Consider the following 18,169-nt stretch of genomic DNA (forward strand, 5'->3'; position numbering starts at 1 on the left):
GGGAGGGGGGAGGAGAGCGAGAGCGATCGGAGAGCGGAGGAAACTCTAGCCACGTCCGTGCGCCCCGGGCCTGTGGCCAGAACTGTGGGGCGGGGGATCTCTGAGCTCCCCCGCTCCCACGCCAAACCAGGGAGTCTCGTCGCCCATTGGCTGGCCCCGTCCCAGAAAAGGAGGGACCGGGGCAGAAGGGAAAACCGATGATGGGGGGGGTGGGCAACCTAGGGGGACCCAGGAGCCGCGCGCCCCACCCTTCCCAGGATGGTTGGAATAGTTGGAGCGGTGACTAGGGCCGCCGCTGGCAGCGGAGGCGGTAGGAGCGGGACTGGGGCGGAGGAATGTTAGCTGGAGAGGAAACGGTCCTAGAATGTTGCTCACTTTTCCCTCTCTTTCTGCTCACCTGCAAGCCTACCTCAGCCTTTTAAGTTCTAGAGCGGGAAGTCAAGGGGAACACGAGCTCCTGAAGTTCTATGCGAAAGGTTGTGTCGGTCTGTGCCCAGTTTTTGAAAGGGAAAGTTATCCACAGTCTTTGCGAAGGAGCCTCTAACTACCCCGCCCCTCAAGTCACCAACCGCTGCTCTAAAAGCGTGAGGGGCTGTTTGGGAAAGGAAGGGAGAGGAAACTTAAGTTAGGGTCGCAGTGGTGGTGAGGGGCTGCAAAGCTTCTCGAGGCTCCTCTTAGGATTATCCTAACAGAATAGGATTAAAGCAGGCAATAAAGTAAAAAGTAAAGCCCTTACCCACTTCTAACCTTTCCCTAAACTTCAGCTTTCCCTGTGTTCATCCCTGCCCCAGAGACCTAGCTGACACTAATCTCAGAGCAGGATCTAGGAATGCCCCCTTCTTTCTAGATCCTAGACGCCAGTGCTTAGCAATCAGAGATCTTCAGTTCCCACCTCCTCATTTGACAGAAGGAACACGTGGGCCTGGGAAAGGCAAGTGACGTGCCCGCGGTTACCTGCAGGTTGGCATTGGCTTGGCACTCAAACCAGGTCCCTGGCCCCCTCTCACACTTTCTACCTTCCATTAGTACAGGGTGGGCACACGAGGCCATCCGCATGTGCTGGTTTTGAGCCTGTGGGCCTGAAGATTAACTACCGACATATTTTCAACCATAGTGAGTACCAAGGAGCAGCACCAAGGAGGACCCTGAGCTCAGAAGTCCAGGAAAAGAGAGGCTGCCCAGGCAACCCCCAATTTGCTCTCTAGCACAGCCCTGGGGCTGTGAGCTTGCTGGAGCAGCACCAGCCCCCTTTCCCCCAGAAAAGCTGCAACCCTTTTCCCTAGTTAGGAAACCAAGCTTGGGTTTCCCCAGCTGGATAGATGATGGTCTTGGCAAAAGACCTATGCTAGTCTGGCATGCGTTATCATTAGGAAGAGTGAAAAACTGCTTGGTGGAACCCAGGGCTCCATCAACCCAGTTGGAGAGTCCTCCAACCCAGAAAGGAGGTGGAGAGCTCACTGTCTGGGATAGTCTGGGATAGTCCCAATGAATAGTTCCCCCAACACTTCAGTAGATGTTTTCTTAGAAACAAATGGCTTTCTTGTTTGTGATTCAAGTAGAATATATAATTTTGCATATAAAATTATAACGTATATAAAATCATAGCTGGTATATAAAATTATCCATAATATATAAAATCATATATATTAGATCTGAAAGATTACCCATTTTAGAATTTAAAAGAAAATGTATTTTGGCAGTTTAAGTTGTTCCATGGAGGATTGATAAGATTTCTAGAAAAAAGAAGAGTGACAGTAGAGAATTTTACTGGACCTTCATAAGGTTCTTACATTTTTTAATTGGTTAGATTATTTCCATAGGTAGCATCCAAGATACAAATTGTGAGTAGCAACCAAAAATATAGTGAAAAGAGGTTTTCTTTCTATCACTGCAGTAATTAATTTCTTTCCCAGGAGACAATTGTTACTATTTTCTGGTGGAATCTTCTATAGAAAGTCTCTGCATATATGATCAAATTTACATATTGCTCAGCATTTTTCTTTTTTTTTTTCAGTCACTAATATATCTTGGAGATTGTTTCATGTCAGTATTCCAAAGTATGGACGTACTATACTTACTCAACAAGTTCTCTGTCAATGGACATTTAGAGATTACAATTTAAACCTTACTTGGGGGCGGGGGTCTGAAGAGGAATTTTAGTGGTTGACTTGATTTTTGTGGTTGCATGCTTGCTAAAAGGAATTAAGTCCATGCCATTTTGACTTCCCATCAGGAAAATATTTCTACTCTTCAAAAAGGAGTGACCTTTTTGAGATTAGTCAAATTATGTTCCAGGGATAGTCTAGTAAATACATGACTCATTTCATGCCTTGTTAACAGAGAATTTTGCAGAAAGGGCCCTACCCTTACATACCTATGTCCAAGAAATGATCTGTATCAACAAGTTTCTCTCCTGTCCTCTTCTTACTAAATGCCAGCTAAATCCAACAGGGGGCGTGCTAAGCCTTGATGAACTAGCTTTATCACCGCGGACTCCCAGAACTGGAGGGAAGTACTTCCCAGAGTACTTCATTTCAGTGAAAATAAGCAGTTTCCCTTCGTTTGGAATTGCATTCAGCATGCCATTGCTTGCATTAAGGGTTGATGCTTTGCATTTTCCATTGCTCACTCTTATTTGCTGAAAGGCACACTGTTCCATTGCGTGCTTTCAGCAGCTGAGGCAGAGACTGTAAAAGGGATAAAGAGGTGGAAACAAACAACCCTTTGGCCCAGAAAAAGAACACCAGGATGCAACCATGTCAGCAGCTGGAATCTCATAGCACTCTCATATTCCTCCATCCGCCCACGTGTTCAACTAAGTGTGACTGCTTACCTTGAGCCAGCTGCGGGGCTGGGGACTTCAAGGAGGATGAATAAAGCTCAGTCCTTCCTACTGAGGAATTCATAGCATAGCAGGAGAGGCAGATGCATAGTTTCAGGTACAAAGTGGAGGGTTCTCCAGCAGCTAAAGGAAGGTTGCCACTTTCTGGAGGAGCGGGAAGGGCTCGCAGAGGGAGGGCATCTAGGTATAAAGGAGGAGAGAGGGTAGAGGTGTGGAAGTGCAGGGCTGAGGGGTGGGTAGCCAGGCATTGCCCATCTCTTACTGTGGTTCTGCCTTAAGTCTTATTGGTTTATATTTAGGAAGATTGAGCAAGGTATGAGGGGTGCACGTGTAATATGTCCCATTCGGTTTTGGATCCATGCTGGGAGAGATCCTAGGGAGACAGTGTGTTTTGTTAATAATAAATATATGGGCCTGACGGGTGTGGCTCATTGGTTGAGTGTCAAACTAGGAACCAGAAAGTTACGGTTCAATTCCTGGTCAGGGCACACGCCTGGGCTGCAGGCTTAGTTCCCAGTAGGGGGCAGGCGGGAGGCAGCCGATCAATGATTTTTAGCATTGATGTTTCTATCTCCCTCTCCATTCCTCTCTGAAGTCAATAAATATATATTAAAAAAAATAATAGTGGGGGTTTGTCCTCGGGGGTGGGAGTGGCCGGGGGGGGTGTCAATCGGGGAAAATGGAGACATATTCAATACTTTAAACAATAAAATAATAATAATAATAATAAACGTTTGGGATGAATTATGTGTCCTCACATCAGAGAAACAAACATCCTGCACAGAAAACCAGTCCCCAGCAGCTGGCTCACAGTTGCCACAGGTGTTCGTCCCCAGATTTACAGGCACTATTCTTGTCCCTCTGACATACATGAAAAGTGCCTACAATGTTTGTATATTTCTTTTCCTCAAAAATTCCTTCCTTTCTCCGTCAAACATTTTCTGGTTTCCTGAACCAGAAAACAATAATAATAATTTTTAAAAAATTGTTAAGTGCTAATTTATGCTAGAAACCACAGCATACAGCAAGTTTAGCTGAGAGTGTTAAATTCAGACTAACACAGAGAAAACATCAAGAAAATATATTAATGAAAATGCCATCAAGCCTTGCTTCCTCCCTTGCTTTCAACATACACTGGTCTCCTATCTTACACATAAAAAAAAAAAAACAGAAACAAACAAAAACTGTAGTCATAATTGGTTTTACCTTCCTGTCTCCTCAAGGTGGGGTCCATCTGTTTTCTTCTGTTCAAATTCAATTGTTTTGTAGAACTGCAGCTACTGGGCTTTTACCCCCAATACAGTCCTTAAACTTTAGCAGTTTATCCAAAAAGTTGGTTTTCTCTCTACCAAAAGAGCATTGAAAAGTCAGTAATAGACCCCATTTTCTACCAATGATCTCTCCTTTTCTAATTTTATTTGAACTCAGCAGGATTTAGCACTGTTGTCATTGAGAGTCTCCTTTATGGTCTTTTGGGAGGCTGTATTATTTTTATTTATTTCTAGTCCGATTTGCTAACTTTTTTTCTTCCTTTTTTTTAAAAAACAGCCTTCAAAACTGCTAAAAAAAAATTTAAACCCCAGCTTTATTGAGGCATAATTTATATGATACACGATTCACCTATTTAAAGTGTTCAATTCAATGGTTTTTAGTACATTCACAGAGTTGGCAACCACAATCAATTTTAGAACATTGTTATCATCCCCAAAATAAACACCTGTCAAATAAAAAACAGACCTGGATTTAGCAAAGGGAGACTTTATTTGAAAGGATTATTGCCTGGGAGGGAAGGGACTATAACAATCAGGGGAGGGGGTCTATTGTAACGGACACAGCGCTGTGACCATAAGATCTGCAAGTGTCTCAAGGGCTGGACAAAAGGGGGGCTTCTTTTACGGAGAGGAGTAAACAAAGCTAAAAAGGACCAGGTGCAGCGAGTGGATGAAGGGGTGGCATGAGAGTAGGTAAGAGAATACGTTTCCCTGAAGCCAGCCTATCCTCAGGAGGACTTGTGTGCTGGCTGCGGCTGAGAGCAGGCCAAAGATCAGGGGCCTGGAGGAAGAAGAAAAGCTTAAATAAAGTTTGGTTAAGAAGCATTTTGTTCTGAAGTGATCAGCGGGGACAAGCAGTTCAATGATCATTTATGAGGCAAAGACTGAGAATGTGGAGGGTCTATGTTAGTCTTTGTCATAAGTAAATAAGAGTGGCATCTGTGACTCACCGGGAGAAGGGTGGTTCTTTGCAGTAAGCTATTTTCCAGAACACAAAAGGGTGGGGAGTGCCTTTAAACTTCAATGTTTTGCAGGAATACAGAGCTCAGGTGAAATTCAACTTTGTTACCCCCAAACCCATTAGCTGTCACTTCCCATTCCCCCTTTTCCCAGCCCCTGACAATCACTGATCTACTTTCTGTCTCAGGCTGCCTATTCTGGACACTTCATATAAGTGGAATCATACATATATGGCCTTTTGTGTCTGGCTTCTTTCACTTGGTATGTTTTCAAGGTTACTCATATTGTAACATATATCAGTACTTCATTCCTCTTAATGGCTGAATAAAATTCTACTGTATAGATATGCTACATGGTGTTTGTTTATTCATCAGTTGATGGACATTTGGGTCCTTTCCATTTGGGGGCTATTATGAATAATCCTGCTATGAATATTCATGCTATTTTCCTTTTTTTTCCCCCTACTTTTAAATTGATTTCAGAGAGAGGAAGGGAGAGGGAGAGAGGGAAACATCTATGATGAGAGAGAATCACTGATCACTTCCTGCACGCCCCCTACTGGGGATCAAGCCTGCAACACAGGCATGTGTCCTGATTGGGAATCGAACATTGAGCTCCTGGTCCATGGGTTGGTGCTCAATCACTGAGCCACATTGACTAGTCCTGTGCTACTTTCTTAATGTAGGTATTTAACATGGGTTCTGTCTCCAGCCCTCTCTCTAGTTCCAGTCACTTTCCCTCTTTTCTTTTCATCTTTTTTTTGGCATCCTCTTTGCAGTGACTCTAACATCAGGCCTCTGGTCCTTTAAATGTTAAAAATATTTAAAACCAGTGGCACAGTCAGACATCAACTCATCAGAAGGGATGCTGTTGTCTATCATGCCCTTCAGTCTGCAGGCCGACGCTCTATCCACTGAGCCAAACCAGCTGGGGCAAATATATCTTATTGATTTCAGAGAGGAAGGGACAGAGAGACATCAACTCATCAGAAGGGATGCTGCTGTCTATCATGCTGAAGCAGAGCTCTGGTGGTCCCTGCTGTGTCTGGCATCACCCAGGGTCCTAAAGTAGTTCTGAATCCCATGAGGCCGGGAGGAGAAATGATTGTTTACCAATATGTCAGCCTCTCCCCTGAATGCCAGGATTTCATCTCCCATTGCTTACAGCATAGCTGGATATCCCACCATCATACCAACTCAATACATATAAACTAAATTCAATATCACTGCTTACATTAAGCATCTGTTGAACAGAACGTTTGTTCGTGGTGTGTAATTTCGTGTGAATGGCTTTTCTTCTCTTAGTTCTCCACCTCTCTCTTAGTTCTTAGTTTTTTCATCTGTAAATGAAAAAAGTGGGGGGTTATGATTTCTAAGGATCCTTCCAGTTCTGATATTCAGTGAATCTATGAAACTAATCTTTGATACTTTAAAAAAAAGTCCTTTGAGAATTTGTAGTACTTCAGAAAAATAATTGTGAACATCATTCACTAAAACAAACATTTAACAAGTATTTATGGAGAGCCTATCAAGGGCTCGTCCCAGTACCAGGAGATGGACACGCAAAGATGGAAATACCTGGTCCTTGCTATCAGGAACTTAGAATCTAATATGAGAGCTAGACATGTAGCTCAACAACTACAAGTTAATGTGATAACAGCCATAAAAAGCACCAAATGTAATAAACAATGATAGCCCAGGGGTAAGAGTACTTCTGTTTACATAAAGGTGTCAGGGGACATTTCAGAGTTGAGCTGTGGCATTTGCCAAGTAGAAAAAAGTAGCTGGGGGTTGGGATTCTAAGCAGAGGAAAGATCTTGGTAAAGGCATGAGGATGTCTGAGTCCACATGGCTAAAGTATAAGATGTTTGGAAGTAGAATGGCTAAAGGTGAGGGTGGGCAAGAAAAAGTTGCCCAGTCACAGTGCACCCTGGAAGTCATGCTGGACTTTATTCTAAAGATTAGAAGGCACTACTTAATGATTGTAACCAAAAGAGGGAGAGGAAACGATTTGAATTTTAGAAAGAAAATTGATGTGAGGGAAGGGGGCTGAGACTAGAAGCAGGGGGGTGGGGAGAGGGCTCTATTAGGAGTTACTGAAAAGTCCCAGCAATAGAAGATGACATCAAGGAATTATTATTAAGGTGTGATAATGGCATTGTGGTTATACTTTTTAAAATAATCTTTATATTTAAGAGATACATACTGAAGTATTTACAGATGAAATGATATCATATCTAGGATATGATTCAAAATAATCCGAAGGAAAGTGGGTGAGATAAAGATAAAATGAGGTTGCCAAAACCGGTTTGGCTCAGTGGATAGAGCGTCGGCCTGCGGACTGAAAGGTCCCAGGTTCGATTCCGGTCGGGGGCATGTACCTTGGTTGCGGGCACATCTCCAGTGGGGGGTGTGCAGGAGGCAGCTGATCGGTGTTTCTCTCTCATCGATGTTTCTGACTATCTCTCTCCCTTCCTCTCTGTAAAAAATCAATAAAATATATTAAAAAAAGATAAAATGAGGTTGGCATGTGTTAACCATTGTTGAAGCAAAGCGATAGGTACATAGGGATTCATTGTACTATTCTCTCTATACCTAATTTCCCCATAATAAAAAATAGTAAGGTTGTTTTGAGGATGAAATATGTTCATACATACAAAGGGACAAGTCAGAATGGTTGATACACCATTGGTGGCAAGAAATGTGCAGAACCCTTTTCCCTTCCTCGCACTTGAACCAGTCAAGAACTGGTATTCGAGAAAACTTTCTGTTAAACTAATTTGTTGCTCACAAGAGGATGCCTCTCCCCACCCCCCTTTCCTTTCAACTTTCCAGTTGGAACCAAGACCAGATCTTTAAAACAAGACACTCTCAATCAAAACAGTGGTTAGCAGCTGTACACATCGCAACAAAACTATTTGCTTTGTGGAATCTGGCCGTTTTCCCAGGAAACGATTTCCATTTCACAATGTAGCAGAACAGGAAGAGTGTGAACTCTTGCTCAGATATAGATTCTTTGTGCTCCACTCAGATTTCCACATTTCCATTGTGCTTTGGGCGTGACAGTCCAGCTGTGTGTTGGTGGAATGACTCACTTTTCCACCAAAACACGTATTTCTATGAATCATCAGAGCTACTGATTGGTGTGAATGAGCCATCAGCACAGAATTGGTTCCTGAATCCATTATATGACTTCAGAGAGATGATTTAAAGTTTTTCCATGACTTAAATTGAAAGAGGCAATCCAATTATCCAAATAATTCATGCTCCAAAACCTTTAATGTTTATAAGTGGTTATTAAGAATAGCTTTTTGATACCATAAGGAACTACAAAGGAAATAGAGGCATAATCTATGTTCTTTTGGTGTTTAATGATCTCATTGAGGAAATAAATACTCAAGAAGTAGAAGGATTTCAAAATAAGTAGATGATATTCATACAAATATATGTAAAATATATTAATCAATGTTTAGGAGCACTAGAATAATAGAGTGATCAAAATGGGAAGAGTGTATCTGGGGAAAAATTTCACTTAAAAAATATTTTAATTATTTAAAATTTACAAAAAATGTTTTTTAGGTCAAAAAGATTTTTTTCTGAGCCATCTGAGAGTAAAGTGATAATCTGCCCAAATATCATGTATTTTCTACAAAAAAGGATGTTTAGATATATAGCCTAGTACATCCATCAAAATCAGAAAATTAACATTGATGCATACCACCATCTGCTCCTCAGCCCATCAAATGTCATCATTTTTCCCAAAAGTGTCCTTATAGCTTAATTATTCAATATGAGATCCCTCCTTGAATATAGCAGTTACCTCTCTTTAGTCTCCTTCCATCAGGGGAATCATTGTTTCCTTAACTTTCATAACTTTGACATTAAAAAATATATTTTTAACTTAATTTTTAGAGAGAGAGAAACGTCAATAGGCCACCTCCCACATGCCTCCTAACAGGGATTAAGCCCACAACCCAGGTATGTGCCCTAACCCCAGAGAATCGAACTGGAAACTTTTTGGTGCATGGGACAATGCTCAGCCAACAGAGCCACATGGACCAGGACATAAGTCTGACATTTTTGAAGATTAAAGAATAGTTATGTAGAATGTTGCTCAGTTTGGGCTTGTCTGATATTTCCTTGTGATTGGATTTAGGATAGTTGTCTTTGGCAGAAATAGCACAAAAGGGATGCTATGTTCTTCTCATTGTACTCTATCGGGTGTTACATAATTTTGATTTGCCCATTGTTAGTGATATGAACCTTGATCAGTTGGTTGAGGTGGTGTCTATTGGACTTTTCCAGTGTAAAGTTACTCTTTTCCTCTTTATCATCTAGAACTATTTTGTAGGATGGTATTTTGAGACTAAGCAAATATTCCACATTCCAATTCCTTGAACAGCACAAACTATCATACTCACCCAAGATGAAAGAAATAGTTTGGGTAGCTCTATAACAGTTAAGGACATTTAATTTGTAATTTAAAAGTCTCAGTAAAAGAAATCTCCAGGTCCAAATGGTTTTAGTGGAGAATTCTACCAAACATTTAAAGAATTTAACACCAATTCTACACAATCTTTTCCAAAAAATAGAAGAGTTGGGATCCCTTTCCAACCCATTTTATATGACCAGTATTACCCTGATATCAAAACCAGGCAAACAAACAACAACAAACAACCTAGACAGACAGTACAAAAAAAAAAGGAAGAAGAAGAAAGAAAGAAAGAAAGACCCAGACAGTGTCCTTCATGGAAATATATTTTTAAAAAATCCTTAACAAAACATTAGCAAATAGAATTCAACAATATGTAAAAAAGAATTATATACATGGCCAAGTGGGGTTTGTTCTAGGGTTGTAAGGCTGATTCAGCATTTAAAATTCAATCAGTATAATCCATCATTAACAAGGTAAAGAAGAAAAAAATAGATCCTATCAATTGATGCAGAAAGTGCATTTGACAAAAATCCAACCCCTATTCATGATTTTAAAAACCCAGCTCTGCCCTAGTCAGTTTGGCTCAATGGATAGAGCATTGGCCTGCAGACTGAAGGGTCCTGGGTTTGATTCCGGTCAAGGGCACGATCCCCCTTAGGGGGCATGCAGAAGGCAGCCAATCAATGATTCTCTGTCATCATTGATATTTCTCTTTCTCCCTCTTCCTTCTTATCTGAAATCAATAAAAATATATAGTAAAGAAAAACACTCAGAAAACGAGGAATAGAAGGGAATTTCCTCAACTTGATAAAAACATCTACCAAAAACTCTACAGCTAGCATCATATTTAATAATGAAAGACTGGATTCTTTCTTCCTAGGATTGGAAACAAGTTAAGGATGTCTGCTTATATCACTCCTATTCAACATAGGAAGAACTAGCCAGCACAATAAGGCAAGAAAAGAACATAAAAGGCACACAAATTGAACAAAACAGAAATAAAACTCTACCTTTGTGTAGATGGCATTATAGTCTATCTAAAAAAATCTCAAAGGATGGGATTTACAAAAGTTTTTTGTTTTTTTTAACAAAAACTCCTAGAATGAATACATGAGTTCAGCAAAGTTATAGGATATACAATAAACACTCAAAAATCAATTGTATTTCTCTATAGTTGTAGTAAACACATTGAAACTGAAATTAAAAATACAATGCAATTGCCCTGTCCAGTGTGGCTCAGTTGGTTGGTAAACTGAAAGGTCACTGGTTTGATTCAGGTCAGGGCACATACCCAGGTTGTGGGTGGGTTCCATCTCCCTGTGATTACATTTCAGTTTTGTTTTCTTTCCTTCAAAAATATTTATTAAGTATATTTGAATGCCCGTCATTAAGCTAGGCAGTGAAAATATAACAGGTCAAGTTAGATCTATCTCTTGACCATTGAATCAATCAGATCCTTTTAACTGTAATTTTCCAATGTATTTCTTCACTCCAGGTCTCACCTCCTTTCCCCAAGTCACTAGAAATCCAATATGGAAACATTTACCAGATTCTCTACTTTCAGAAACCTCCTTGAACTAGTTTTTTGTTTTTCTGGGCAAATATTTTAGGTCTCTGCCCTGTGCCAATCAAGCCTTCCTTTATTCCCATCTCAACTTTTCTCATGTTTTCTAAATTTTATTTCTTTTAGAATTGTTTGTTTTTATTAAATTTATTGGGGTGACATTGGTTAATAGGATCATACAGGTTTCAGGTTTAGATTTCTATGATACAAGATCTGTATATTGCACTGTGTGCTCACCACCCAAAGTCATCTTCTGTCACAATATATTAGGCTCCCTTCACCCCTCACCCCCAAATTTTATTTCTTTAAGAAGCCTCTTTCATGGCTTTCTTAACTTCCACGAGTTAAAGGCTTTTTGCCTCATGTGTTGGTCACAAGAGCCTTGAGGTTTGCATAAAATGTCACATGCCTTAAGCTCATTCTTATCTACTTATGCATGTAATCATTAACAGAGGAAGCTGGCATTCCTCAAACTCCAAAGGAAGCCTCAAAATCTATTATGGAGAGAATTTTACTTATTACCAAAATACTTTCTGTTAAACATTGACAGGCTTTGAAGGTAGAAACAGAGTGTTATTTTTGAGGAATTCAAACTGAAACTGCAAACTGCAAATCAACATTTCAAATGATGGCTAAAGTGATTACAGGCCACCTACAGGATGTGGCAGGAGAATTATCCCATCCAACATTCAATCAGATCCTTGGTAGAATAATTTAAGAATTAGAATTTCTTTTTACATAAAAGGGAAAGACAATAAGAAATATTTGACTAGACAGACAATCATTAAACTGAGCTACTATCATCTCAAATATTTCAGACAAGAGCAAGTAAAATTTTAAACCAAAGTTTACTGTATGCTCCCAACTATTTGCAGGTGAACAGTTGGAAAATTATGCAGAGCAAAATTTCCTTCCCAAAATTGGTAAGGGAGATACTGGGTTGAACAGTATTCCCACAAAATTCATGTCCACCTGAAACCCGTGTATATGAGTTTATTTGGAAATAGTGTTTTTGCAGATGTAAACAAGTTAAGAAGAGGTCAAACTGGATTAAGGTGGGCTCTGATCCAATGACTGGTGTCCTTATAAAAAGAGAGACATTTGGACACAGATACAGACATACAGAGGAAGGAATGCTTTGTGAAGGAGGCAGTAATTGGAGTGATACATCTACAAGCCAAGGAAAACTAAGGATTGCAGGCAACCACCAGAAGCTAGGAAGAGGGAATGAAGGATTCTTCCCTATATATTCTTTAGAAATATCATGGCCCTGTGGATGCCTTGATTTCAGACTTCTAGCTTCCAGACCTGTAAGAGAATAAATGTCTGTTATTTTAATACACCCAGTTTATGGCAATTTGTGCAGGAGCCCTAGGAAACTAATACAAGAAGCATATGGAAAAGAGGATCACTTGAGCAAATATGTATTTACAAACACTTGGCCTGGCCAGTGTGGCTCAGTGATTGATCACCAACCCATGAACCAGGAGGTCACCGTTCGATTCCTGGTCAGGTCACATGCCCAGATTGTGGACTTGATCCCCAGTAGAGGGCATGCAGGAGGCAGCCGATGAATGATTCTCTCTCATCATTGATGTTTCTCTCTCTCTCTCCCTCTCCCTTCCTCTCTGAAATCAATAGAAAACAAAACAAGAAACAGCCCTCTGGCTGCAAACCTGGGGCCACTCTCCACGGAAGGGCCAGAGAAGATATATATTTAAAAACACACACTTGGTTTAACTTTCATATTTTCCTCTAGGTCCCATCTAGGAATTTAAGTTGAATGAGCAAATACCAGCTTATCCTTTATTTGTGGAAATTTGGACAATTGCTGTGCAGTCCAACTAAAAAATAGAGGAAAACCATTTAATTATTCCACTATAATGACAATTCTTATAAGTTTTTGAGACTCTTAGATCACTGCCTCTGTTCTCTGCTTTGTCTTGATAGTAAAATATTCATTTTTATAACTATCGTCTAGACATTTTTACAGATGCTAAGAGATAGCTTCATTCAGACACCCAGAACTGCAGTCCTCATATGGAATTGCTCGTCTTCTAGGGCTACGTGGGCAACTGGTCAACAGCATTTTATACTTGATCTTGTTGAATATATGCTGTGCTTGTTCAAGTGAGAGAAAGATATAGCATAGAAGATTCCTTCTTCCTAAAGCAGCATACAGGTAACCATAGATAAAATCAACACAAATGCCTGATTATTCTGGATCAAAATATTTTAATCAAGTTTGAGCTAAATTAGCATGTTTCCTGACTGTGATAGAAATAAAATCTGATTTTAATCTAATATTTGTACTATTTCTGTTCTAATAGCCTTTGCCTCCACCTGTGAGCAAACTTCTACTCACCTTTCAATACCCATCTTGAATGTCATGTCTTCTCAAAGCTTTCCCTAAGTCCAGACAGGACTAATATGACTCTTCTCTGGGTTTCCATACACTTCTGTTCCTGTCTCTGCTATATTGCTTATTATATGTTACAGTTATTTTTTGGTCTAATAGACTCCTTGATAGACTCTGAACTCCTGTTCGTCCTTGCACTTCCACTTTCTAGTATTAACTCTGGCATAATAGACATTTGCTGAAGGAAATGTTGGATTTTTGATGATTTTGGATTTTTTTTATAAAAGTACTCTTCCTTGAATTTAAAGAGCATTTTCCTCATAGGTATCTTTCGATATAGAATAACTTTAAAAACTGTAAATGGAATACAGACATCAGCACTATCATTTTATCAAAGTTGATGACCTTGCAGTTTTCACGGACTCCACAGACACTTTCTGATTCTAGCTTCTGCTCTGAACCTTTCCCAGCTGTCCTCTTTGTTAAGAATACAAGCACCTGTCACGAGCTCTCCTCCTCAGATAATGAGGTTCATAAAACAAAGGGGAGAGACAGAAGAGGCAGGATGTGATCACACTCCTTTTTATCTGATGCCTGTGTTCTTTTGTTGGTAGCAGAGTTCTATTAGAAGGCCCCCACTTCTTTCAGGATCATATATCCAGTCACTCATTCAGCCAAGAAATGGTACTATTGAATGAGTAGGCCCAATGCTAGGGGAGAAAAAGAGTTTATAGTTTGGTAATAGAGAAAAAAAAGTCATGAGAAAGTACTGTGTTTTATAAAAGAGAAACTAAAAAGTCTCATGAGATTTCCCTTGAGGAAAATGAAGCTTAAGGAAGTGAACTAACTTGCTCAAGTTTCCACACCTTGTAACTGTTAGAGCTGAAATTTATTTCTCTTCCATTTGATATCAGATGGACTAAATGAAAGAACTGAGATTCAAGCCTAGCTCAGGATGGTACAAAAGCTTGTGGTCTGCTACACTACACCATGTTGTCTCCCATAGGTTACTGCTTTAGTTATGAGAGAGGCAAATTAACCTGTACTAGGTTATCAGCAATGAAAATAAAAAGAGTAAGGTGGTAAAGGCAAGAAATAAATGCAGGACCCACAATTAGCATGATGTGGCAACTACCTAAATGTGGAAAGAAAGGAAAAGAGTGGAATTAAAAATAGCTTAAGCTCTGAGCCTTGGTAATTACAAAAAAACGATACCATTAACAGGATCAAGGCTCTCAGGAAAAGAGGCAGTTTTTATTCAGTGAGAGCTCTAATCCTTCAAAACTCTGCTCTCATGTCATCTCAATGTAAGTTTTTTTTTGACATCCTCAGGTACATTATACAGTATTTTAAAATATTTTTTTTATTGATTTCAGAAGGGAAGGGAGAAGGGAGAGAGAGAAACATCAATGATGAGAGAGAATTATTGACCCGCTGCTTCCTGCATGCCCCCTACTGGGGATCAAGCCCACAACCCGGGCATGTGCCCTTGACTGGAATCGAACCTGGGAACCTTCAGTTCACAGGCTGATGCTCTACCCACTGAGCCAAATGGGCTAGGGCCATTATACAGTATTTTATATTTCAACAACAAGAATAATAATGACGATGATAATGATAGCTAACATTTTTTAAATGCACGCTGAGTGTCAAGCATGTGCTAGGTTCCTTTTACTCTTCAAAATAACCATGTGAAGTAAGTACTATTATTAACCCCATTTTACAGATGAGGAAACTGGGGCTTACAAAGTTTTAAGATTACAGATATTAAATGGTAGATCGAGAATTCAGCCTAGCCGGCATGGCTCAGTGGTTGAGCTTCGACCTATGAATCAGGAGGTCACAGTTCAATTCCCCTTCAGGGCATATGCCTGAGTTGCAGGCTCAATCCCCCCGTGTGGGGTATGCAGGAGGCAGCCAATCAGTGATGTTCTTCTCTGAAATCAATAAAAAAAAAATTTTTTTTTAAAGAATTGAATTCAGAGACAACACTCTTACCAAAGGCAGGGCAACGCAATACATGAGTCCAGGAAATGTCACCAAACTGGCTCAGTTTGAATCCTGCTCTGCCATTTACTAGCCGAGTGGCCTTGGGCAAATTATTGTGCTTCAGTTTCACCACCACCATTTGCCTCCCAGTATTGTTGTAAGGTTATTTAAATGCATTCATATGCATAAAGCATTTACAAAAGGGCATAGTACAGCGTAAATATTAGTCATTGCACTCACAGCTCTGTTTTCTCTATCTATCTCTGTCTCTCTCAATTATTAGAACTTTATTTATTTCTGTGAGTTCCTCTAGGACAGGAAGTGTGTCTGTTTCATTTTCCTACCCCCAGCACCTAGCACCATGTCTGCCCCACAGTAGGCCCTCAGCAAGCATTTGTTGCCTGGATAGCATTATTTAAGCAGCCTGAAATTCCATCTCTGAGTCTTGGAGAAGAGAGGTGAGTGGAAAAATCGGTCTGAGTCCCACACACAGACATTTAAACCTGACAACAGACAGGACTGCTAAGGAAGAGGTCTGGGAGGGAAAAGAAATAGGACACTGGAGAAAGACTGACAGCAGGAAATGAAAGGAGACAGAAAAAGAGCTCTGGGGGATTTACTTTCAAGGAAGCCATGAAAAAAAAAACGAGTTCAAGGGAATTGCGCTGAGTCCAGATGAAAGGCTGTCTTAAAGGTGAAGTATGAAAATTTGTGGTTAGCAAGCAGCTGACTCTGAGGTTTAAATGTGTGTGTGTTGTGTTTTTGTGTGTGTTTAAGACTCAGAGGAAGGAAATAACAGTCATTGCGTAATTTCTAAAGCTTGGCAGGCTTTCAAATGTGGGTCTCTACTGTATCCACCTTGCCCGGAAAGTTGGGAGAGCGAGGGAGCATTCAAGATCACAAATATAAAGGGGGGTCGGGGCTCTCCAAGGTGCTACTTCTCAACTAAATCGTAATGCAGTTCAGTTCTATCTTCACTCACAATGTGAAATAGAAAAATCAAATGAAATGTGTATTTTTGCCCTTCATTGTTTTGTTTAGGCTGGTAAAGCAGGATTGATGATGTTACTGTCAGGTAGACACAAGTATCAGCAGCAGGTTTTTATCTGAGATATCTCCTTCATTACACTTGAATCTCCATTGTGTTCTCCCACCCACGGAGACCGAATAACCAGTTTTCCGAGTTTTTCCTGGTACAGTTTTGGTTATTACAAATGACTTGGGATCCCTACTCCTCTTTAAAAGAAGGTCAGGAAAAAGGAATCGGGATCAATATTAGAGAAAGGCATTTTTATAAAAACAGGTAGACAACATGCACGTTTTAAAAAACGAGTTATTCTTTTAAAAATTTTGAGGAATAAAAAGCCCTATGTGGTCAAATGGGCCCGCAGGAATCCACCAAACAAGATACAAATATACTTTCACAAACAGTCTTAGGGTCCCCCCAACACACACAGTTAACTGGAGAAAAATAGACCCTGTACAGTTGTCTGAGGAACTAAACCAAGTACCTTTTCATTTTGATTTCAGAGAGGAAGGGAGGAGGGAGAGAGAGAAACATCAATGATGAGAGAGCATCATCCATCGGCTGCCTCCTGCACGCCCCCCACTGGGGATTGAGCCCAAAACCCAGGCATGGCCCCCTGACGGGGAACCAAACCGTGACCGCACCCTCTGAGAGGAGTTTTCCATAGTTAAGTGCCGAGCCCCTCCCTGTTCAAGGCTCTACTACAGGATCTAGCACAGTGAGCACCTTTCCCAAGTCGCTCGGCACCCTAGGGCTCAAATGTTCTTTTCTGTAAACTAAGGAGGAAAGTGGTGTGTGTGTGTGTGTGTGTGGTGCATGTCTCTGTGTCTGTGTGTATAAGTAGTGTGTGTGCATGTGGTATGTACTAGTATGTCTGTGTCTGTGTGTCTGTATGTGTGGTGGGTATTTTTGTGTGTGTCTGTCTCTGTGTCTGTGTGGTGTGTGTGGTGCTTGTCTCTGTGTGTGTGTCTGTGTGTGGTGGGTATGATTGTGTGTGTGTCTGGGTGGTGTGTGTGTGTGGTGTGTATGTTTGAGTGGTGTGTGTCTGTGGTGTGTGGTATATTCTGTTTCTGTGTCTCTCTGTGTATGACTATGTGTGGTATGTGTGGTGGGTATGATTAAGTGCGTGTCTGTGGTGGGTATGATTGTGTCTGTGTGTCTGTGGTGTCTGTGTGTGTCTCCGTGTCTGTGTGTCTGTGTGTGTGTGGTGTGTGTGCGTCTATGTGTATCTCAGTGTCTGTGTGTGTTTCCATGTGTGTGTCTGCGTATGACTGTGTGTGGGGGGGGTATGATTATGTGTGTGTCTGTGTGTGTGGTGGGTATGACTGTGTCTGTGTGTCTATGGTGTCTGTGTGTGTGGTGTGTGTGTGTGTGTGTGCGTCTATGTGTGTCTCAGTGTCTGTGTGTGTCTGTGTATGACTGTGTGTGGGGGGGGTATGATTATGTGTGTGTCTGTGTGTGTGGTGGGTATGATTGTGTCTGTGTGTCTATGGTGTCTGTGTGTGTGGTGTGTGTGTGTGTGTGTGTGTGTGTGTGAAAGTACTGGAAGCGCTCGCAAGCTCCCCTCCAGCTCTCAGGTCATTTCATAATGATTTCTCCCTTCCTTCCTGCTACTTCCCTCGAGAGGAAGTTGTGGGTGAATCCTCGGGTTAATACAGACAAACGGAGACGGCAGGCGGCCTCGCTCACCGTCAGCGCCGGAGAGCAGGGGTCTGAAGGCTCC

The 18,169-nt window shown here is 40.9% G+C and overlaps 1 protein-coding gene and 1 long non-coding RNA gene across 3 annotated transcripts in view; both read right to left on the minus strand.

Moving 5' to 3' along the window:
* PTRF (polymerase I and transcript release factor) overlaps window positions 1-351 on the minus strand; it is an 11,106-nt gene extending 10,755 nt beyond the window's left edge. Inside the window, exon 1 of the mRNA XM_006773869.2 lies at window positions 1-351. This exon is cut by the window's left edge and continues 543 nt beyond it. The gene's annotated coding sequence lies outside the window, so the exon portion shown is untranslated.
* Window positions 352-1,759: 1,408 nt separating this feature from the next.
* Window positions 1,760-6,509, minus strand: LOC107184689. Of its 2 annotated transcripts, XR_001515582.1 has the most exons (3): window positions 6,307-6,509; window positions 4,049-4,187; window positions 1,760-3,022 (listed from the first exon to the last, which is right to left on the minus strand). It is a non-coding gene; the product is annotated as an uncharacterized LOC107184689 (long non-coding RNA). The 2 variants fall into 2 exon arrangements; XR_001515583.1 differs by lacking the exon at window positions 4,049-4,187 and having other exon boundaries at window positions 6,307-6,504.
* Window positions 6,510-18,169: the final 11,660 nt, after the last annotated feature.

The sequence above is a fragment of the Myotis davidii genome, unplaced genomic scaffold (assembly GCF_000327345.1).
Source record: "Myotis davidii unplaced genomic scaffold, ASM32734v1 scaffold1527, whole genome shotgun sequence".
NCBI lineage: Eukaryota > Metazoa > Chordata > Mammalia > Chiroptera > Vespertilionidae > Myotis > Myotis davidii.